The sequence below is a fragment of the Coregonus lavaretus genome, assembly GCF_964263955.1.
Source record: "Coregonus lavaretus genome assembly, contig: HAP1_SCAFFOLD_705, whole genome shotgun sequence".
NCBI classification, from domain to species: Eukaryota; Metazoa; Chordata; class Actinopteri; order Salmoniformes; family Salmonidae; genus Coregonus; species Coregonus lavaretus.
In genome coordinates this window covers 124,727-146,454 of record NW_028157304.1, presented here as the reverse complement: position 1 = coordinate 146,454, position 21,728 = coordinate 124,727, and the positions used below count along the sequence as shown (strand labels likewise).

Below are 21,728 nucleotides of genomic sequence, written 5' to 3'. Positions count from 1 at the left end.
GAGTGTGTGCATGTCTACGTGTGCGCGCTCAGGCATGTTTCTATTAATTTTCCATGAGTGTGCTTGCGCAGTATATGTGCGGTAAAGTGTCTCTCATTGCGTACCTGTGTTTGTGTAGAGAAGCGGGAACATCCTCCTGAGCGACAGCACGATGTCGATCTTGAAGCGATGGTAAATAACAACACTAACAGTAAACACCAATACAAGACTGGTCAGTAGTACCCCAATAGGGAGCAGATAGTTTGGATCTGTGCAGAAAAAGAGAGAAGATAGCATTTATAACAGTTTTTTCAAAAGTGGTGAGGTTGCAGTTGTTATAATACACTATCAAAACAACGGTAAAGGGACAGGATAATATGTGTGTGATCTCTTTTGAAACACCTTTATGTTATCCTCCAGACAGTATTGTCTAACCTGTAGGCTGTAGTATGAAGAAGGCTAAAGAAATGCCTCTGTCACTGGAAACCAAACACGTGTAGTTGATGTAAAAGTCTTCCTCTTCCACCATCAAGAAATTCAAATGACGCTCCAACCATACACCCTTCTCCTCTTCTTCTCTCCACTCCCTGGTTTGGGGGGGGGGGGGGGGGGGGGAAGACAGACAAGTTCCCCCTTGTGAACGCACAATCAAACCATCATGGCAACAGTTAACATAACATACACTGTTATTGGCGCCTGAGGGGATGGGTGCCGTTTTACAGGCTCCTAACCAACTGTGCTATTTTGTGTGGTTTTTTGCATTGTTTGTAACCTTTTTTGTACATAATGTTGCTGCTACCGTCTCTTATGACCGAAAATAGTTTCTGGATATCAGAACAGTGATTATTCACCTCAAACTGCACAAATATATTTTTTTTAATGAGTCTTACAGAAGGGATATACTGTTTCTCCGAGACCAGGCCCAAATCCCGTCATTCGTGTGAAGAAAAGACAGAGGTACAGGGGGCGGAGATCGGGTGCCTTGTGAGAATTATTCGGCGAGTGGGGAACCCGCCTCTACCTTCCGTTCTATTGGCCAACGTGCAATCACTGGAGAATAAACTGGATGAGCTCCGTTCTAGACTATCCTACCAACGGGACATTAAAAACTGTAATAGCTTATGTTTCACCAAGTTGTGGCTGAACGACGACACGGATAATATACAGTTGGCTGGATTTCCGTGCATCGGCAGGACAGAAGCGGCGCTCCTAGTGGCCAGGAACTTTAATGCAGGCAAACTTAAATCCATTTTACCTCATTTCTACCAGCATATCACATCTGCAACCAGAGGGAAAAAACCCTAGACCACTTTTACTCCACACACAGTGATGCATACAAAGCTCTCCTTTGCCCTCCATTTGGCAAATCTGACCATAATGCTATCCTGCTGATTCCTGCTTTCAAGCAAAAACTAAAGCAGGAAGTACCAGTGACTCGCTCAATATCAGAAGACGCGGATGCTACGCTACAGGACTGTTTTGCTAGCACAGACTGGAAGAAATCCCGCTATGCCATCAGACTAACCATCAAACAGGCAAAGCGTCAATACAGGACTAGGATTGAATCCTACTACACCGGCTCTGATACTCGTCAGATGTGGCAGGGCTTGCAAACTATTACGGATTACAAAGGGAAACCCAGCAGCGAGCTGCCCAGTGACGCGAGCCTATTAGATGGGCTAAATGCCTTTTATGCTCGCTTCGGGGCAAGCAACACTGAAGCATGCATGAGAGCACCAGCTGTTCCGGACGACTGTGTGATCACGCTCTCCGTAGCCTTTAAACAGGTCAACATTCACAAGGCCGCGGGGCCAGACGGATTACCAGGACGTGTACTCAGATCCTGCGTGGACAAACTGGCAAGTGTCTTCACTGACATTTTCAACCTTTCCCTGAGCAAGTCTGTAACACCTACATGTTTCAAGCAGACCACCATAGTCCCTGTGCCCAGAAAAGCGAAGGTAACCTGCCTAAATGACTACCGTCCCGTAGCACGTCGGTAGCCATGATGTTCTTTGAAAGGCTGGTCATGGCTCACATCAACACCATCATCCCGGAAACCCTAGACCCACTCAAATTTGCATCCCGCCCCCATGGATCCACAGATGACGCAATCTCAATCGCACTCCACACTGCCCTTTCCCACCTGGACAAAAGGAACACCTATGTGAGAATGCTGTTCATTGACTACAGTTCAGCGTTCAACACCATAGTGCCTACAAAGTTCATCACTAAGCTAAGGACCCTGGGACTAAACACCTCCCTCTGCAACTGGATCTTGGACTTCCTGACGGGCCGCCCCCAGGTGGTAAGGGTAGGCAACAACACATCTGCCAAGCTGATCCTCAACACTGGGGCCCCTCAGGGGTGCATGCTTAGTCCCCTCCTGTACTCCCTGTTCACCCATGACTGCGTGGCCAAGCACGACTCCAACACCATCATTAAGTTTGCTGACGACACAACAGTGGTAGGCCTGATCACCGACAACGATGAGACAGCCTAAAGGGAGGAGGTCAGAGACCTGGCAGTGTGGTGCCAGGACAACAACCTCTCCCTCAACGTGATCAAGACAAAGGAGCTATCGTGGACTACAGGAAAAGGAGGGCCAAACACGCTCCTATTCACATCGACAGGGCTGTAGTGGAGCTGGTCGAGAGTTTCAAGTTCATTTGTGTCAACATTAATCAAATGGCCACCTGGACTATCTACATTGACACCCCCCTCCCTTTGTTTTTACACTGCTGCTACTCGCTGTTTATTATCTATGCATAGTCACTTTACCCCTACCTACATGTACAAATTACTTCGACTAACCTGTACCCCCGCACATTGACTCGGTACCGGTACACCCTGTATTTAGCCTCGTTATTGTTATTTTATTGTGTTACTTGTTATTTGATTTTTTACTTTATTTTATTTAGTAAATATTTTCTTAACTCTATTTCTTGAACTGCATTGTTGGTTAAGGGCCTGTAAGTAAGCATTTCACGGTAAGGTCTACACCTGTTGTATTCGACGCATGTGACAAATAAAATGTGATTCGATTAGATTTTGTGAAGTTCCAAAGTTTCAAAGCAAGCACTATGTATTAAGGTATATGGAGCCTATCTTAATCTCAGTAGTATACCTGATACGATACCAACAGTTTAGATACTATACAGTAGAACATCCATCTGGATGACACAGAATACAGGCATATACAGTGCCGTGAAAAAGTATTTTCTCCTTTCTGATTTTCTCTATTTTTGCATATTTTTTATACTGAATGTTATCAGATCTTCAACCAAAACCTAATATTAGATAAAGGAACCTGAGTGTACAAATAACAAACCCAAAAATTATACTTATTTTATTTATTTAATTAACAAAGTTATGCAAGTGTGAAAAAGTAACTGCCCCCTTACACTCAACAACTGGTTGTGCCACCTTTAGCTGCAATGACTGCAACCAAATGCTTCCTGTAGTTGTTGATCAGTCTCTCACATCGCTGTGGAGGAATTTGGCCAACTCTTGCATGCAACATTTTTGGGTTTTCAAGCGTGAACTGCTAGTTTCAAGTCCTACCACAACATCTCAATTGGAATTGGGTCTGGACTTTGACTAGTAAATTACAAAACTTCAAATGTGTTGCTTTTTAACCATTTTCAAGTAAACTTGATTATGTGTTTTGGATCATTGTCTTGCTACATGACCCAGCTGTGCTTCAGCTTCAGCTCACAGACAGATGGCCTTCCATTCTCCTGTAGAACGTAATGGGACCCATGTCGTCCAAAAAGCTATACTTTTGACTCATCTGTCCATAGAACATTCTTCAAATAGTCTTGATGATTCAGGTGCTTTTTGGCAAACTTGAGTCAACTTTTTGGATGAGATGGGTCCCATTATGTCTGGCGAAAAGCTAACACTGCATTACACAGTAAGAACTTCATACTGTAAGTCAAGCATGGTGGTGGTATTGTGATGGTTTGGGGATGCTTTGCTGCCTCAGGACCTGGACGACTTGCCTTAATAGAAAGAACCATGAATTCTGCTCTGTATCAGAGAATTCTACAGGAGAATGTCATGCCATCCGTCTGTGAGCTGAAGCTGAAGCGCAGCTGGGTCATGCAGCAAGACAATGATCCAAAACACACAATCAAGTCTACATGTAAATGGTTAAAAAGCAACACATTTGTAGAATTCTTACAGTGTGTATTGCGATACTGTTGTGTTGTCTCAACCTACCTTTGTGATTCCTGAAAGATGCGTTCTGAGACAATTTTGGAAATTGAGTTTTTGCTAGCTTTCCAATTCAAATCCGTGCAACTTTTATTCCCCACACTCGGCACAAACACCCGACACATCTTACTGAAGGAAGAACCTAGGGGGCAAACATTGAATTCTTTATTTGGATCATGAATGAAAATAAATAATAAACTCACGCACGCACGCACGCACGCGCACACACACACACACACACACACACACACACACATTCTCTAGTGGTTTACTCACCCAGATCTGCTTTGATGATCTCATTGGCAGGTTCAACCACTTTGGGCTCCAGGCAATACTGCACTGAAATTATGACAATGATTCATAAACATCATAGAAAGACACAGAAATATTCAGTCACCTGACCCTATAGAAAACAACCCTTTCTAAGCTCTCAAAGAGCAAAGTTTCAAAGCAGCCTCCATGAACTCATAACCTCTGATTCAGGGTCATATACAGTGCCTTCAGAAAGTATTCACACTCCTTGACTTTTTCCACGTTTTGTTGTGTTACAGCTTGAATTTGAAATTGATGCAATTTAGATTTTTGTATCAATGGCCTACACACAATACCCCATAATGTCAAAGTGGAATGTTTTTAGAAATGTTTACAAATTAATTAAAAATGATGAAATGTCTTGAGTCAAGAAGTATTCAATGCCTTAGTTATGGCAGGCCTAAATAAGTTCAGGAGTAAAATGTTGCTTAACAAGTCACATAAGTTGCATGGACTCACTCTGTGTCACGCCCTGGCTCTAGGGACTCTTTTATGTTGAGCCAGGGTGTGTAGAGTCTATGTTTTGTGTTCATTGTTTCAGTATCTAGTTCATGTGTTTCTGTGTTGGCCGGGGTGGTTCTCAATCAGAGGCAACGGGAATCAGCTGTTGCTTGTTGTCTCTGATTGGGACCCATACATAGGCAGCCATTTGGCAGTTGTGTTTTGTGGGATCTTGTTCCGTGTTGGTTTGTGTTTGTTACCAAGGACTTCACGTATCGTTTTGTTGTTTTTGTTCGTGTGGTGAATATAAATAAAGTATGTTCGCATTCCATGCTGCACCTTCCAGGAGCAGGAGCAGACAGCCTGGACTTGGGAGGAGATCCAGGCCGGTATGGATCGCCGTCCGTGGGAGGAGACGGTGGAGGCGCGCCGTAGAGAGTAGCAGCGGCGCCAACCGGGCCGACGTCGGACACGCAAGAGGCAACCCCAATACATTTTTAGGGGGGGCACACGGCATGGACGATGGGGCTGCTGGAGGCAGCTACAGGGCGAGGTTGGGGATTAGGAGAGGAGGCCACCGGGTTTGGGGGGCCGGAAGGGAGGTTGGCGGAAACTAGAGGTAGAGCAGAGCCAACTCCCCGTACTAAGGCTAGGCAGTGTGAGACAGGGCAGGTTCCGAGATATGCGGAGCTGCGTACTGTGCCGCGAGTGGTCCGGCACAGTCCGGTTCGTCCTGTGCGAGCACCACGCACGTGTCGTGCTAAGGTGGGCATGCAGCCAGGACGGAGTGTGCCGGCTCAACGCTCGTGGCTTCCAGTACCCCTCCTCGGTCCCGGATATCCTGCGCCAGTGTCACGTGTTGTTGTGCCAGTACGTGTACACAGCCCTGTACGTCCTGTGCTGATGCCTCACACAGAGTGTGTTAAGATAGGCATTCAGCCAGGACGGGTTGTGTCAGCTCTTCGCTCCAGACCTCCAGTCCGTCTCCACAGCCCGGTCCGGCCTGTTCCTGCCCCTCGTACCAAGACTGTGGTGCGCGTCGCTAGCCCGGCCCGGCCCATTCCTGCTCCCCGCACCAAGACAGTGGTGCGCGTCGTCAGCCCGGCCCGGCCGGTTCCTGCTCCCCGCACCAAGCCAATGGTGCGCGTTGCCAGCCCGGCCCGGCCTGTTCCTGCCCCTCGCACCAAGCCTGTGGTGCGCGCCGCCAGCCCGGTACGGCATGTTCCTGCTCCCCGCACCAAGCCTATGGTGCGCGTCGCCAGCCCGGCCCGGCCCGTTCCTGCTCCCCGCACCAAGTCAGTGGTGCGCGTCGCCAGCCCGGCCCGGCCCGTTCCTGCTCCCCGCACCAAGCCTGTGGTGCTCATCGTCAGCCCGGTCCGGCCCGTTCCTGCTCCCCGCACCAAGTCAGTGGTGCGCGTCATCAGCCCGGTCCTGCCCGTTCCTGCTCCCCGCACCAAGTCAGGGGTGCGCGTCGTCAGCCCGGTCCGGCCCATTCCTGCTCCCCGCACCAAGCCTGTGGTGCGCGTCGTCAGTCCGGCACAGCCCGTGCCCGTTTCACCGGTGCCTGGTCAGGTACCGGTCAGCTGCTCCACACCGGAGCCTAAGCAATCCGCTCCACCGATGTCCAGTCCAGCTCCAGCCAGCGGGGCCAGACCAGACCAGGGGCACTACGGGGGGGTTATTAGAGGGTGGTGGTCACGCCTGGAGCCGGATCCGCCTCCGAGGAGGAATGCCCACCCGGCCCTCCCCTGTTCGGTTTATGTTGGCGCGGTCGCAGTCCGCGCCTTTGGGGGTGGGTACTGTCACGCCCTGGCTCTAGGGACTCTTTTATGTTGAGCCAGGGTGTGTAGAGTCTATGTTTTGTGTTCATTGTTTCAGTATCTAGTTCATGTGTTTCTGTGTTGGCCGGGGTGGTTCTCAATCAGAGGCAACGAGAATCAGCTGTTGCTTGTTGTCTCTGATTGGGACCCATACTTAGGCAGCCGTTTGGCAGTTGTGTTTTGTGGGATCTTGTTCCGTGTTGGTTTGTGTTTGTTACCAAGGACTTCACGTATCGTTTTGTTGTTTTTGTTCGTGTGGTGAATATAAATAAAGTATGTTCGCATTCCACGCTGCGCCTTGGTCCGCTCCTTTTGACGATCGTGACACTCTGTGTGCAATAACAGTGTTTCAAATGATTTTTGAATGACTACCTCATGTCTGTACCCCACACATACAGTACAATTATATGTAAGGTCCCTAAGTCAAGCAGTGAATTTCAAACACAGATTCAACCACGAAGACCAGGGAGGAAAACCTGGTTCCGTCTGCTTTCCACCAGGCACTGGGAGATGAATTCACCATTCAGCAGGTCAACAACCTTAAACACAAGGCCAAATCTACACTGAAGTTGCTTACGAAGAATACAGTGAATGTTCCTGAGTGGCCGAGTTACAGTTTAGACTTAAATCTGCTTGAAAATCTATGGCAAGACCTGAAAATGGTTGTCTAGCAATGATCAACAACCAACTTGACAGATCTTGAAGAATTTTGAAAAGAATAATGGGGAAATGTTGCACAATCCAGGTGTGGAAAGCTCTTAGACACTTACCCAGAAATACTCACAGCTGTAATCTCTGCCAAAGGTGATTCTAACATATATTGACTCAGGGAGTTGAATACTTATGTAATCAGATATATTAGTGTTCTATTTTTCTATTTTTTTCTATTTTTAATGTTAGACTTTTTCTTACACTTTGACATTACAGGGTATTTTGTGTAGATTGTTAACAAAAAATGACTATTAAATCCCTTTTAATCCCACTATGTAACACAACAAGATGTGGAGAAAGTCAACGGGTGTGAATACTTTCTGAAGGCACTGTATCTCTGTAATGGCTGTGGTAAGGATTGGGGGTATATGGTAATAATCTGTGGTTAGGGACAACTTTTATGAGCTGTGCCAACAAAACTCACCGTCCACCATACCGTTGATGGTCTCTGAGATCCTGCCGCTGAGCCCTTCCAAGTTAAAGGTCATGGTGCAGGTGTAGAACGCATGGTCCTCAGGGATGACCGCTTTTACTAGGAGTAACTCCGTAACACTGTTATTGACATAGCTAAACCTGTTCCACAATGGGTCATCTTTCACAATGGGTTCACAGCCCTGAAAGGTTTAAAGTAGAAATCCACACTGAAAGGTAGTGGTAATGGAATGGAATATCATAGTAATGGAATATGGCTAATAAAACAAAATGAATACACAATTACAGATAAGTTGTGATAATGTCTTACCTTAGAAGACCTACTCTCAGAACAATTCAATGCAGTACAATGTGTGAGAGCAATGAACAATGTAAAGAGTATATACCGTATCTGATGGAACATTGTTCAAATGTAGTCACTAGTAGTAATAACCCCATATTCCTATAGTTTTAAACACAAATTAAGAATACATAGAGACAGACTGAATGACTGAAAAGAAAGAGTTCAAACAGGCTTTCCAGCACTGTCAGGCAGGGGCAGACTGGGACCAGAAATCCGCCCTGGCATTTCTGACACACCAGACCATTTTTCCCTTGAGGCCCCGACATTGGCCCATTTTCTTTCATTGAGGCCCCCAAAAGGCCCATTTTTGTCACTGTGGACCCCGTTATTACATTTAAATTTTTTACATTTTAGTCATTTAGCAGACGCTCTTATCCAGAGTGACTTACAGTTAGTGAGTGCATACATTTTCATACTGGCCCCCCGTGGGGAACGAACCCACAACCCTGGCGTTGCAAGCGCCATGCTCTACCAACTGAGCTACAGGGGACTACATCATGTCCAAATGTATCTCAAATTGATTTGAACATGATTACATTTTACGTTTTAGTCATTTAGCAGACGCTCTTATCCAGAGCGACTTACAGTTAGTGAGTGCATACATTTTTCATACTGATGCGCGACAAATGCCAGTATCGGTCAAATGACTTGAATGAGATTTGTGCCACAAATGCCAAAACGCTTCCATGTGACAACAGTGCAAGGGAAACCAAACCAAAGCACGTTGTTGTTATACCTTGTCCATAGACTGGCCTACAGGGTAAGGAAACCAATGTCATTGTAATTTGGGTGAACTTTGGGTGAACTAATTTGGTTATTAGCCAGATAATTATAATTATGTAAAAAAATTAAATAAATGACAATCCCATTGGGCTAAAAATGTATCAGCCCATCCGGCATGGCCAGTCCACCCCTGCTGTCAGGCGTTCCCTCTCAACACTCTCCCATTGCACTGCACTGTCTGTTTACCCCATAGGACTCACCTTGTACCACTGAATGGAGTAATTGTCCACTTCCCTGATATGGTCACTCAATGGGCAGTTCAGAAAACCGGTGTCTTTGTTGGTCAGGACCTGGTCGGCCTTTTCTGGTCGACCGCATTCTTCTGGGTTGGTGTGGTTCACAATCAGTAAGGCCGATTTCTTATAGCACTGGGAGGGTAGTCTGTTTATCAAAGGTAACAGGAAAGATTTACAGCACACACACACACACACACACACACAGCAGACAAAAGTATTGCCCCTACCTCACAACACACTCATAGTTTCCAGCATCCTCCATCGCGATGTTAAAAATCCACAGTGTCTTTCCCCGCGGCAGAGTCTTTCTTGTCTCCCTGGTCAGCTCTCTCCCAGTCCTTGGGTCATACCATGAGATGTTATAGGGGATGCTGCGGTAGTCAAACACATTGAGGTCCACCAGGGTGGATGTTAACATGGCAGCATCACCGGAAACTGAAAACACCCGCTCAACCTCTCGTCCTTTGTCCTCACAGAGATCTGCACACAAAGAGTATATAAAGTAAAGTAAAGACAAACATGCGGCACAGGGACTGTTTGCGGACCACCATCTTTTTTATTGAGGCCACCTCTTAAAGAAAAACACATGTTGGAGAAATGATGCACGGCAAAGAAATTATGCAATTATTCCGCGTGTCATGTAGTATGCATAGACAGAGTCTTTACAGAGATGGTCCCTTCAAAATATATCTCTTCACAACAAATTCTCCAGTAAAACAAATAATAACTAAGAACACTGATGGTGTTAAATCAATACTGAAAGTGTTGAGTCTGTGGACCCATATAGACACCAGAACAGTGTTAAATTAACACACTGATTAGTGTAAAGCCTTTTCCAAATATTCCCACAGTGCCTTGCCTTTCAAGCAAATTGTAGAGTTACCACCACTGTAAGTGACAGAGACATGGTTGTTGCATTCATCCATTTTTGGACCTACGGACTTCAAAAAGTGAGATCCTAAATGAATATGTTGTCATAAAATATATATATACATATATATATATTTAACACAATGCCATACAGTGCATTCGGAAAGTATTCAGACCCCTTCACTTGTTCCACATTTTGTTACGTTACAGCCTTAAATAAATGTGTTTTTTCCCTTATCAATCTACACACAATACCCCATATTGACAAAGCAAAAACAGGTTTTAAATTTTTTTTGCAAATCAATTAAAAATTAAAAACTGAAATATTACATTTACATAAATATTCAGACCCTTTACTCAGTACTTTGTTGAAGCACCTTTGGCAGCGATTACAGCCTCGAGTCTTCTTGGGTATGATGCCACAAGCTTGGCACACCTGTATTTGGGGAGTTTCTCCCATTCCACTCTGCAGATCCTGTCAAGCTCTGTAAGGTTACATGGGGAGCATCGCTGCACAGCTATTTTCAGGTCTCTCCAGAGCTGTTCGATCGGGTTCATGTCCGGGCTCTGGCTGGGCCACTCAAGGACATTCAGAGGCCTGTCCCGAAGCCACTCCTGCGTTGTCTTGGCTGTGTGCTTAGGGTCGTTGTCCTGTTGGATGGTGAACCATCGCCCCAGTCTGAGGTCTGGAGCAGGTTTTCATCAAGGATCTCTCTTCTGTACTTTGCTCCGTTCACCTTTCCACATCAAGATGCTGCCACCACCATGCTTCACCGTAGGGATGGTATTGGCCAGGTGATGAGTGGTGCCTGGTTTCCTCCAGACGGGACGCTTGGCATTCAGGCCAAAGAGTTCAATCTTGGTTTCATTAGACCAGAGAATCTTGTTTCTCTTGGTCTGTGAGTCCTTAGGTGCCTTTTGGCAAACTCCCGAGTGGCGCAGTGGTCTAAGGCACTGCATCGCAGTGCTAGCTGTGCCACTAGAGATCCTGGTTTGAATCCAGGCTCTGTCGTAGCCGGCCGCGACCGGGAGACCCATGGGGCGGCGCACAATTGGCCCAGCGTCGTGCAGGGTAGGGGAGGGAATGGCCGGCAGGGATGTAGCTCAGTTGGTAGAGCATGGCGTTTGCAACGCCAGGGTTGTGGGATTGATTCCCACGGGGGGCCAAAATCGAGCTCTTTGGGATCAACTCAACTCGCCTTGTTTGGAGGAGGAGGAATGCTGCCTATGACCCCAAGAACACCATCCCGACCGTCAAACATGGAGGTGGAAACATTATGCTTTCTGGGTGTTTTTCTGCTAAGTGTCACGGATTCTGCCGAGGCTGCTCCTCCTCCTTGCTCGGCAGGCTTCGGCGTTCGTCGTCCCCGGAGTACTAGCTACCACCGTTAGATGTTTCGATGTTTGATTGGTTTGGTCTGTCTGTTGCACCTGTGTCCGTTTGTGTCTGATTATGTGTCCTATAAGTTTCCTGCTTTGTGTTTGTTAGTTTGTGTGTTATTTTCCGCCTGTCAGTTGGTGTCGCTTGTGCTGTACTCTGGACTTTGTGTATAGTGACGCACTGTATTTGCGTTGTCGCTCGCCTCCTTGTTGTTGAGGTCCTTTATTTTGTATTGTTATACAGTTAGTAAAGTCTTGTTTGACTCAGCCTATGCGTCCTGCGTCTGACTCCTCAACCGCATCCACATCAACGCTGACACTAAGGGGACAGGACAATTTCACCACATCAAAGGGACGATGGACGGGGCCATGTACCGTCAAATCTTGGGTGAGAACCTCCTTCCCTCAGCCAGGGCATTGAAAATGGGTTGTGGATGGGTATTCCAGCATGACAATGACCCAAAACACACGGCCAAGGCAACAAAGGAGTGGCTCAAGAAGAAGCACATTAAGGTCCTGGAGTGGCCTAGCCAGTCTCCAGACCTTAATCCCATAGAAAATCTGTGGAGGGAGCTGAAGGTTCGAGTTGCCAAACGTCAGCCTCGAAACCTTAATGACTTGGAGAAGATCTGCAAAGAGGAGTGGGACAAAATCCCTCCTGAGATGTGTGCAAACCTGGTGGCCAACTACAAGAAACATCTGACCTCTGTGATTGCCAACAAGGGTTTTGCCACCAAATACTAAGTCATGTTTTGCAGAGGGGTCAAATACTTATTTCCCTCATTAAAATGCAAATCAATTTATAACATTTTTTACATGCATTTTTCTGGATTTTATTGTTGTTATTCTGTCTCTCACTGTTCAAATAAACCTACCATTAAAATGATAGACTGATCATGTCTTTGTCAGTGGGCAAACGTACAAAATCAGCAGGGGATCAAATACTTTTTTCCCTCACTGTAGATTGCACACAGGTGGACTTTTTTAACTAATTATGCGACTTCTGAAGGTAATTGGTTGCACCAGATCTTATTTAGGGCCTTCATAGCAAAGGGGGTGAATACATATGCACGCACCACTTTTCCGTTATTTATTTTTTAGAATTTTTTGAAACAAGTTATTTTTTTCATTTCACTTCACCAATTTGGACTATTTTGTGTATGGCCATTATATGAAATCCAAATAAAAATCCATTTAAATTACAGGTTGTAATGCAACAAAATAGGAAAAACGCCAAGGGGGATGAATACTTTTGCAAGGCACTGTACTTTGGTCATCATACTTTGATCTGCTTTCCTTCAAATATCATCAAATTTCATGAAAAACATGATTTTGAATAGTCTTAAATAGTTACATTTGAATGATAACATGTTCACTTAGGATCTCACTTGGTGAAGTCCATAGGGGAATTTGCTGTGTAGAGGCAATCTGGGGCAGGCCTTTAAGGAAAACAAATTATATTTGACTACAGGAGTCACCACGGTAGTCAACAACCACAGCCCGTGGCAGGCAGGCAGGCAGGCTAATACCTCATACCTCATACCTGGAACAGGGCCAGACACATTCCCCATTCCACCACAGAAAGACTGACTGACATCTCCAGGGCTCTGGTGTTAACTGGATGACTAAAAGGTAAAACATAAAACAACTGTAACGGAGAGAGAAAATGATCACCCGGGGTGAGCAACACTAACCCGGGAGAACTACCCTGCTGCATTCAAACCCTTAACAAGAACACCTGATTCTACTAGATGCTCACCAATATATTGATTAGTTGAATCAAAAAAATCTAATCAAAGTTTATTGCTCGCATACACAGTTTAGCAGATGTTATAGTGGGCGCAGCGAAATGCTTGCATTACTAGATCCTAACAGTTCAGTAAAATGTCAAACATCAGGTGTGTTATAGCAAAAGTGCATACTCAGTAGCTGTCCAGGAGCAGGGTTGGCCATCCCTGGAGTGATGATACTGTGCAGCACAAGAGTCTTGAGGTCAGTGTTTTGAAAGCTAAGATTCCTGTTCCCAGCTGGTCTGGATTGACTCACTGCATGACTTGAGTCTTGGAGTTTTCAATTCCCTCCTTCAATACAAGCTTGGCTCTTTATCAAGGGGGGATGTTTGGTTGACTGGCCAGTTTATACTAAGTCTGACAGACACACTTCACAGTGGAGGTGTATAACTGTTTAACTGTATAACAGCTGTTATTACAACTAAGTTATCAACTGTGAGGTGTCACACTACCTTTGTCCACTTGTAATGAGAGTGATATCAAAAGTACATTCTGCTACTACATGGAGTTTAGTTCGATATCTTTGCTTTATATTGGGTAACATCATAGTGTCTATTCTGGATGATGTGCCATTGACGATATGCATTTAAAAATATATATTTTAGACATTTAGCAGACACTCTTATCCAGAGCAATTAGGGCTAAGTGCCTTGCTCAAGGGCACATCAACAAATGTTTCACCTAGCCGGCTCAGGGATTCGAACCAGCGATCTTTCAGTTACTGGCCCAGCGCTGTTAACTGCTAGGCTACAGTGATAAGGATGTGCCTTGACAGAAGCACTAAAGGATGTGGAAACAAGAGTGCTAGTAGGCGCCAGAATGAAATCTACATCTGTGCTCTAATTTGCCCATGGTTATGACGCCCATCAAACAAGAGTGCTAGTAGGCGCCAGAATCGGATTGATGTTGAGTCGACTATAATGACTGCTTGTGCGATACAGGAAATGATCTCTCTACTTCTCAGCACAACCACCACATCAAAACACACTGATGGAGAGATTAAAACAAAGTGACAGAAAGATAAAGATAGAGAAAGGTGTTCACTAAGATTAAAAATGAATGGTGCCAACAAACGGAGAGAAAGAGGATGGATTAATTAAGTTAGATGTTGGTATTATAATGTGTGCTTTATTATATCTCGATGTGGTCCAATTTGTAGCTACAACTCAGAGCAGTCTCCTTGAAAAACATATATCCTTAGTAGGCCTACATCTGTGCTCCCATTTGCCCATGTTTCTTGGAGATCATTTGTATGGTAACATTTTATGATACTCAACTCATCCTGTGGTATAAGCACATTCATCCAGTAACTGTTTCATAACACCTCAAATTAATGTCACTATACTGAAGGTGTCTGTGCACACTTTGTAAAGCCATATGACATGGTTATGGCGCTCATTATTTAATTAAATAATGTGACACAGAGGTTGGTAAATGACATAAAATTTTATAACATCTGGTTATTTGTAGCATGTAATAACATATGACATAAGTTGTCATGCAGACTGTGTAACAGTTGACATTAGAGCATATGACAACAGTCCACAGTCATCTCCTTTTTCTTGATCAAATTGAGGGAGAGGTTGTTGTCCTGGCACCACACGGCCAGGTCTCTGACCTCCTCCCTATAGGCTGTCTCGTCGTTGTCGGTGATCAGGCCTACCACTGTTGTGTCATCGGCAAACTTAATGATGGTGTTGGAGTCTTGCCTGGCCATTCAGTCATGAGTGAACAGTGAGTACAGGAGGGGACTAAGCACGCACTCCTGAGGGACCCCCGTGTTGAGGATCAGCGTGGCGGATGTGTTGTTACCTACCCTTACCACCTGGGGGCGGCCCATCAGGAAGTCCAGGATCCAGTTGCAGAGGGAAGTGTTTAGTCCCAGGGTCCTTAGCTTAGTGATGAGCTTTGAGGGCACTATAGTGTTGAACGCTGAACTGTAGTCAATGAATAGCATTCGCACATAGGTGTTCCTTTTGTCCAGGTGTGAAAGGGAAGTGTGGAGCGCAATAGAGATTGCATCATCTGTGGATCTGTTGGGGCGGTATGCAAATTGGAGTGGGTCTAGGGTTTCTGGAATAATGGTGTTGATGTGCACCATGACCAGCCTTTCAAAGCACTTCATGGCTACAGACGTGAGTGCTATGGGTCGGTAGTCATTTAGGTAGGTTACGTTAGTGTTCTTGGGCACAGGGACTATGGTGGTCTGCTTGAAACATGTTGGTATTACAGACTCAGACAGGGAGAGGTTGAAAATGTCAGTGAAGACACTTGCCAGTTGGTCAGCGCATGCTCGGAGTACACGTCCTGGTAATCCGTCTGGCCCTGCGGCCTTGTGAATGTTGACCAGTTTAAAAGGTATTACTCACATCGGCTATGGAGAGCGTGATCACACAGTCATTCGGAACAGCTGATGCTCTCATGCATGTTTCAGTGTTGCTTGCCTCGAAGCGAGCATAGAAGTGATTTAGCTCGTCTGGTAGGCTCGTGTCACTGGGCAGCTCGCGGCTGTGCATCCCTTTGTAGTGGAGGGCATAGCGGGATTTCTTATAAGCTTCCGGGTTAGAGTTCTACTCCTTGAAAGCGGCTGCTCTACCCTTTAGCTCAGTGCGGATGTTGCCTGTAATCCATGGCTTCTGATTGCCGTATGTACGTACAGTCACTGTGGGGACGACAGAACACAGGAGGATGTTCTTTAATGGAAGCCTTTCAAACAAAATCCATGTAGGATCAGGAATTCCCCAGGGCAGCTGTCTAGACCCCTTGCTTTTTTCCATCTTTACTAACGACATGCCACTGGCTTTGAGTAAAGCCAGTGTGTCTATGTATGCGGATGACTGCGTATTCATATACTGACTCCAGTCGTGTGGAGAGGCAGAACATTGTTGGCGGAGGTACTTCCCTATTTCTTGGTTCAGGCGTTCCGTCTGCCCGTTGTTCTGGGGATGGTACCCGGAGGAGAGGCTGAGGGCGATCCCCAGTCGGTCACAGAAGGCTCGCCACACCCGGGAGACAAACTGGGACCCGCGGTCAGAAACTATGTCCTCCAGAATCCCATACAGACGGAACACCTGCTGGAACATACACTCAGCCAATTCCATGGTGTTAGGTAAATGAGGAAGAGGAACCAGACACATTTTTGAAAAACGGTCTACTATGACAAGGATGGTGGTGTTACCAGAGGATTCAGGAAGGTCTGTGATGAAGTCAACAGCTATAAAAGGTTGAAGCTTACCAGGGAGATGACGAGGGCTTTTGGTTTGGGCGCAGACTGGACAGGAGAGTACGTAATCCCTTACGTCGGATGCCAGTGAGGACCACCAGAACTTACGGGCTAGAAGTTCGGTGGTTAATGTAATGCCCGGATGTCCTGACCCCAAGGACGTGTGACACCATTGCATCAGTTGGGGTCTAACAGCTGCTGGTACGTAAGTCTTCCCAGCTGGTGTCTCAGGAGGAGCCGGGTCTGAGGTTAGGGCTTCTTGTATAGCAGAGTGAACCTCCCACTGTACCGGTTCCATAATGCAAGAGGATGGAAAAATGGGTGTAGGGTCTGAGTTACTGGTCGGAAGGTCAAACTGGCGGGAGAGAGCATCAGCTTTTACGTTTTTCTTTCCAGGGATGTAAGTAACATGAAAATGGAAGCTTGTGAAGAGAGCCCAGCTGGCTTGTCTGGAGTTTAACCTCTTGGCCAGTTTTATATATTCCAGATAATGATGATCTGTTTAGGATGTTGTGCGCCCTACAACCAGTGGCGCCATTCCTCGAGGGCCAGCTTGATGGCGAGGAGTTCTGTTCCCCAAATCGTAATTCCTCTCAGCGGCGGATAACTTCCTGGAGAAGAAGGCACTGGGATGTGATTTGGGAGGTGTTGCCACCCACTGAGAGAGTATGGCTCCTACTACTTTGGAGGCATCCACCTCCAGGGTGAAAGGAAGGGTCGGATCATGTTGGCGAAGGAGAGGAGCTGAGGTGAAGAGGCATTTCAAGTTGTTGAAAGCAGTCAGGGCGGTATCAGTCGTTTGAAGAGTCCGGGTCTTTTGGCTGGTAAGGGCAGTGAGGGGAGCGGCAGTAGAACTGAAGTTCCGAATGAACTGGCGATAGAAGTTGGAGAACCCAATGAAACGTTGGAGTCCCTTAACAGTGGTGGATTTGGGCCAGTTATTGACAGCGGTGACTTTGTTCTCATCCATGCGGACCCCTCCAGGTGTCAGTACGAAACCGAGGAAGTTTACATGGAAGGTGCTCTTTTCAGAATTCACATAAAGGTTATGGTCAAGGAGCCGTTGAAGAACCTTTTGTACATGCTGTATGTGTTCCTTCAGGGAGTAAATCAGGATGTAATCAATGTAGACGATGAGAAAGCGGTTGATCATATCCTGGAAAATATGTTGTATAGATGTTGGCGTGGCCCACTTGTTCAAGGGTCGCTGGGATCAAAGGAAGAGGGAAACGGTTCTTGACCGTGACGTCATTCAGGGAACGGTAATCAATACATGGACGGAGACCACCGTCCTTTTTTCCAACGAAGAAGAAGCTGGACGCAGCCGGGGAAGAAGGACGAATTAAACCATTTTCGAGTGCTTCATCAATGTAGTTCTCCATTGCCTCATTTTCCGGGATAGATAGGGGGTAAACATGGCCCGTCGGTGGGGACACTCCAGGGAGTAAGTCAATAGCACAGTCCACTGGGCGATGTGGTGGCAGAGTGGAGGCCTTGATTTTGCTGAAGACATTGCTGTACTGGGCGTATTCAGATGGTATAGTGGGTGGCACTGCAGAGTCCTCAATGGTGGTGTTTCTGCAGGGTAGGCTGAGACAACTGGTGATGCAGGTAGAAGACCAGGACAGTAGTTCACCTTGTCACCACGAGATAGCAGGGTCGTGACGGCAAAGCCAGGGGTGTCCGAGGATGAGTGGCTGTTTGGGGAATGATAGTTCCATGAGTTGAATGGTTTCGGTGTGGAAGACTCCAATCTGGAGGGTGACGCTCTGTGTCAGGTGCGTAATGAAGCCCGTGCCCAATGGCTGCCCGTCCAGGGCGTTAATCCTTAAGAGAGGGGTGACAGGTGTAAGATCAATGTCAAGCTCTTGTACTAGCTGGTGATCAATAAAATTACCTGCTGCGCCCGAATCTATCAAGCCCTCTACGTACTTAGTAACCCCCTTTGCGGTTATCAACACTGGGATGGAGAATTGCTTCTGGGAGATATTTAGAAATAAGGACACGCCTACCTGCATGGCAGCGGAGGGACCCTTATCATCTCTCCGTGGGGGGCGAACAGGGCAATGGCTGAGTAGATTATCTTTCCCTCCACAGTATAGGCAGAGCCCTTCTTGGATCCGCCTTTGACGTTTGATACGCGGGAGAGGAGCATGGCCCAACTGCATGGGCTCTGGAAGACTGGAACGGGATGACGGAACCATGGAAAGAGAAGGTTTCAGGTTCCTGGGTGTCAGAGTTCTTCGACGGTCGGCGACGAGGTGGTCGATGGAGATACGAATGTATTGATTTAAATCCTGAAGGTCACCTCTACAGGCCAACTCCGCCTGAAGTTCCCTGTTGAGCCCTCTTCAGTAGACGTAAGTAAAGCAGCCTCACTCCATCCACTCCCTGCAGCCATGGTGCGGAACTCGAGGGTATACTCGGCAGCTGAATTGAGTCCTTGTTGAAGTTCTATGAGGAGGTCTCCTGGAAGGAGCGTGATCGAATACCTCTTTGAAGAGGGTGTGGAAATGGGTCTCGGATCTGAGTTCTGTGCTGTTGGCAGTCCATATGGCGGTGGCCCAATCCAGGGCTTTGCCTGTGAGCAGAGACACAAAATCCACCCTGCTCTTGTCGGTGGCAAAGTTAGTGGGGTTGTGCTCAATGTATTTGCTGCATTGCATCAGAAATCCCTGACATTTCCCAGGTGAACCGTCATACTTTCCAGGCATGGATATGAATGAAGGAGGGCTATGGGTTACGATACCTGGCATCGGAAGAGTAGGGATAGGCTGATGGAGAAGATGGCAGATTTCCTCCATACATTCCTCTTGCTGGGTTAGGCGCTGCTGTAGCTCCGCTGAATCCGTTCAATTTTTTGGTGAAGTATTCTGTAATGAATAGTCAGGGAGAAAAAGGGTGTAGATTCACGCGCAGAGCGCGGCAGGTGTTTATTTCGCCTTCACAAAAGGCAGGAATCGTGTTCGCAGGCAATGGTCATACACAGGTAGGCTAACAGGCAGGAGAATCCAAAACTAGGACTGAAGGCTATAACTGGTTGTCACAAACGAACTAAGAAAAGGTTTAGTAGAGTCAAAATGAACAATACCTCACAAGGCACAAACAGAATGAACTGAACTAAATAAGGAGCTAATGAGACCAGGTGAGTAACAAACACAGGTGAAATCAATGAACAAAAATGAAAGACAGGGCTACGTTCAAGAACACAGAGAAACATGGCTACATTCAAGAACACAAGGTTGACTAAGAAAATAAATACAGAACCTTACACTACACAAATAAAGTTTGTATATGGGTGGTTCTGCAACTACTGGCACTTTTGGCATTTTTTTTTTTTTTGTTTGTTTCTTGAAAGAAACTTGAATTTATATAAATAATGTTCTACTTTTGTCAGGAACCATAAACTGGTATTGACTGTGGCCATTTTATTCAACAAGACATGGATTTATGTAACGGAGACGCAGGGAGAGGAAGCAGGTGCAGTAGTGAGTTTCATGATTAAGAACATGGACAGATCGAAAACAAGGGAAGCGTATGGACAAGAAAACATAACCAATACTGCCTGACCCGATGAGTGCTACAGTGCTTTGCAAAAGTATTCATCCCCCTTGCCGTTTTTCCTATTTTGTTGCATTACAACCTGTAATTTAAATGGATTTTTATTTGGATTTCATGTAATGGACATAAGGCTGTCGTGGTCTAAGGCTGTGCCACTAGAGATCCTGGTTCGAATCCAGGCTCTGTCGTAGCCGGCCGTGACCGGGAGACCCATGGGGCGGCGCACAATTGGCCCAGCTTCGTCCAGGGTAGGGGAGGGAATGGCCGGCAGGGATGTAGCTCAGTTGGTAGAGCATGGCGTTTGCAACGCCAGGGTTGTGGGTTCGATTCCCACGGGGGGACAGTATGATTTTTTTTTTATGTATGCACTCACTAACTGTAAATCGCTCTGGATAAGAGAGTCTGCTAAATGACTAAAATGTCAAATGTAATACACATGTAACCCTCTCACCAGGCTCGAATTTGACTCTCAAGATATTACCTTATTTAGAATATTTGAACAGCATGGGATATTAGGTGAGAAGGACATCTCCAATAAGAATCCCTATTGTAAACTTGCTAGGGTGAATGACAAATAGGGTATTAACTTCAGATAGAATGATTATAGACTTGGTTATTGGTATAAGGATATGCTTTCCCATGCATTAAATGAAACTGAAACAGTAAATGACTCCACCAATACAACAGACACAAGGTTCAAGATCTATATTAATCAAATGTTCAATGTATCACATCAAAAGAAATACAAATTATAAACCCCAATGATTTTTCCACAACCCATGTCCAAATTATTTGCAAGCTTGCTTAAACCCTTGGCGCGCGTTGGAGCTCAAAAAAATGACGACATACATAAAGTCCCGAAGTCCACCACACATTTGTAGTTACTCACTACTTGTAGATAATGCCTCAGCAAAATATAGTAGTTCCGTGCAGGTGTCCTCACAAGATCCACAGCGAACACAGCTATCAATGCAGCCAGTAATCCGTAGCAGCAACAGACATCCGTTTGAAACCCGAACTGATCGTCACAAGCAATTCTCTCCAAGTCTTGAACGATGCTAGGCTAACCTCTAGGATGTCGAATGTCTCCACAATGTGACGGCAGCTTCAGTCTCTACTAGGTCTTTCTTAACGAACTAATAAACACTCTCTTATAGAAATAAAATCAGGATTTCCCTTTAAAACAAACTCTGTAGGTATGGTTTTGTTTTCTCTATCGTTTCCTTGGGTCATTTTTCCTTCACCAACCCCACTAACGTCTCTCCTCTCTCTCCTTTCAACCTTTCCTTCTCTTCTCTTTCCCAGCAACCAGTCCACTCTCCCATTGGCCACAACTTAACAAGTTACCTCATTGGTCAAAACTTTAACGAGATACGTGGGAAATTTAAACTTAAAATTTTTTTTTTAAACATTGCTTCAAAAGAAATGCATTAATGACATTACAAATCAGGAGCTATTCGATCACCTTTTAAATCTAATACCAATTAATTATAACAAATAAACTCTATACTTGGTTTTAGCAAGGTATTACACACAAAATAGTCCAAATTGGTGAAGTGAAATGAAAAAAAGAACTTCTTTCAGAAATTCTAAAAATAAATAACGGAAAAGTGGTGCGTGCATATGTAT

At 45.8% G+C, this 21,728-nt stretch overlaps 1 protein-coding gene and 1 pseudogene across 2 annotated transcripts in view; both read right to left on the bottom strand.

The window, feature by feature from the left end:
* LOC311125550 (interleukin-1 receptor type 1-like) overlaps nt 1–21,346 on the bottom strand; it is a 57,120-nt gene extending 35,774 nt beyond the window's left edge. The window contains exon 1 of the mRNA XM_084199584.1: nt 20,989–21,346. The gene's annotated coding sequence lies outside the window, so the exon portion shown is untranslated. The remainder of the gene's footprint in view (nt 1–20,988) is intronic.
* The window catches only part of LOC311125549 (interleukin-1 receptor type 1-like), a 31,673-nt pseudogene that overhangs the window by 3,056 nt on the left and 6,889 nt on the right, over nt 1–21,728 (bottom strand). The window contains exons 3-9 of the transcript in view: nt 9,503–9,755; nt 9,240–9,420; nt 7,906–8,095; nt 4,474–4,536; nt 4,204–4,339; nt 415–566; nt 105–248 (exon numbers count right to left, since the gene is read on the bottom strand). The product of the transcript in view is annotated as an interleukin-1 receptor type 1-like (transcript). The remainder of the gene's footprint in view (nt 1–104; nt 249–414; nt 567–4,203; nt 4,340–4,473; nt 4,537–7,905; nt 8,096–9,239; nt 9,421–9,502; nt 9,756–21,728) is intronic.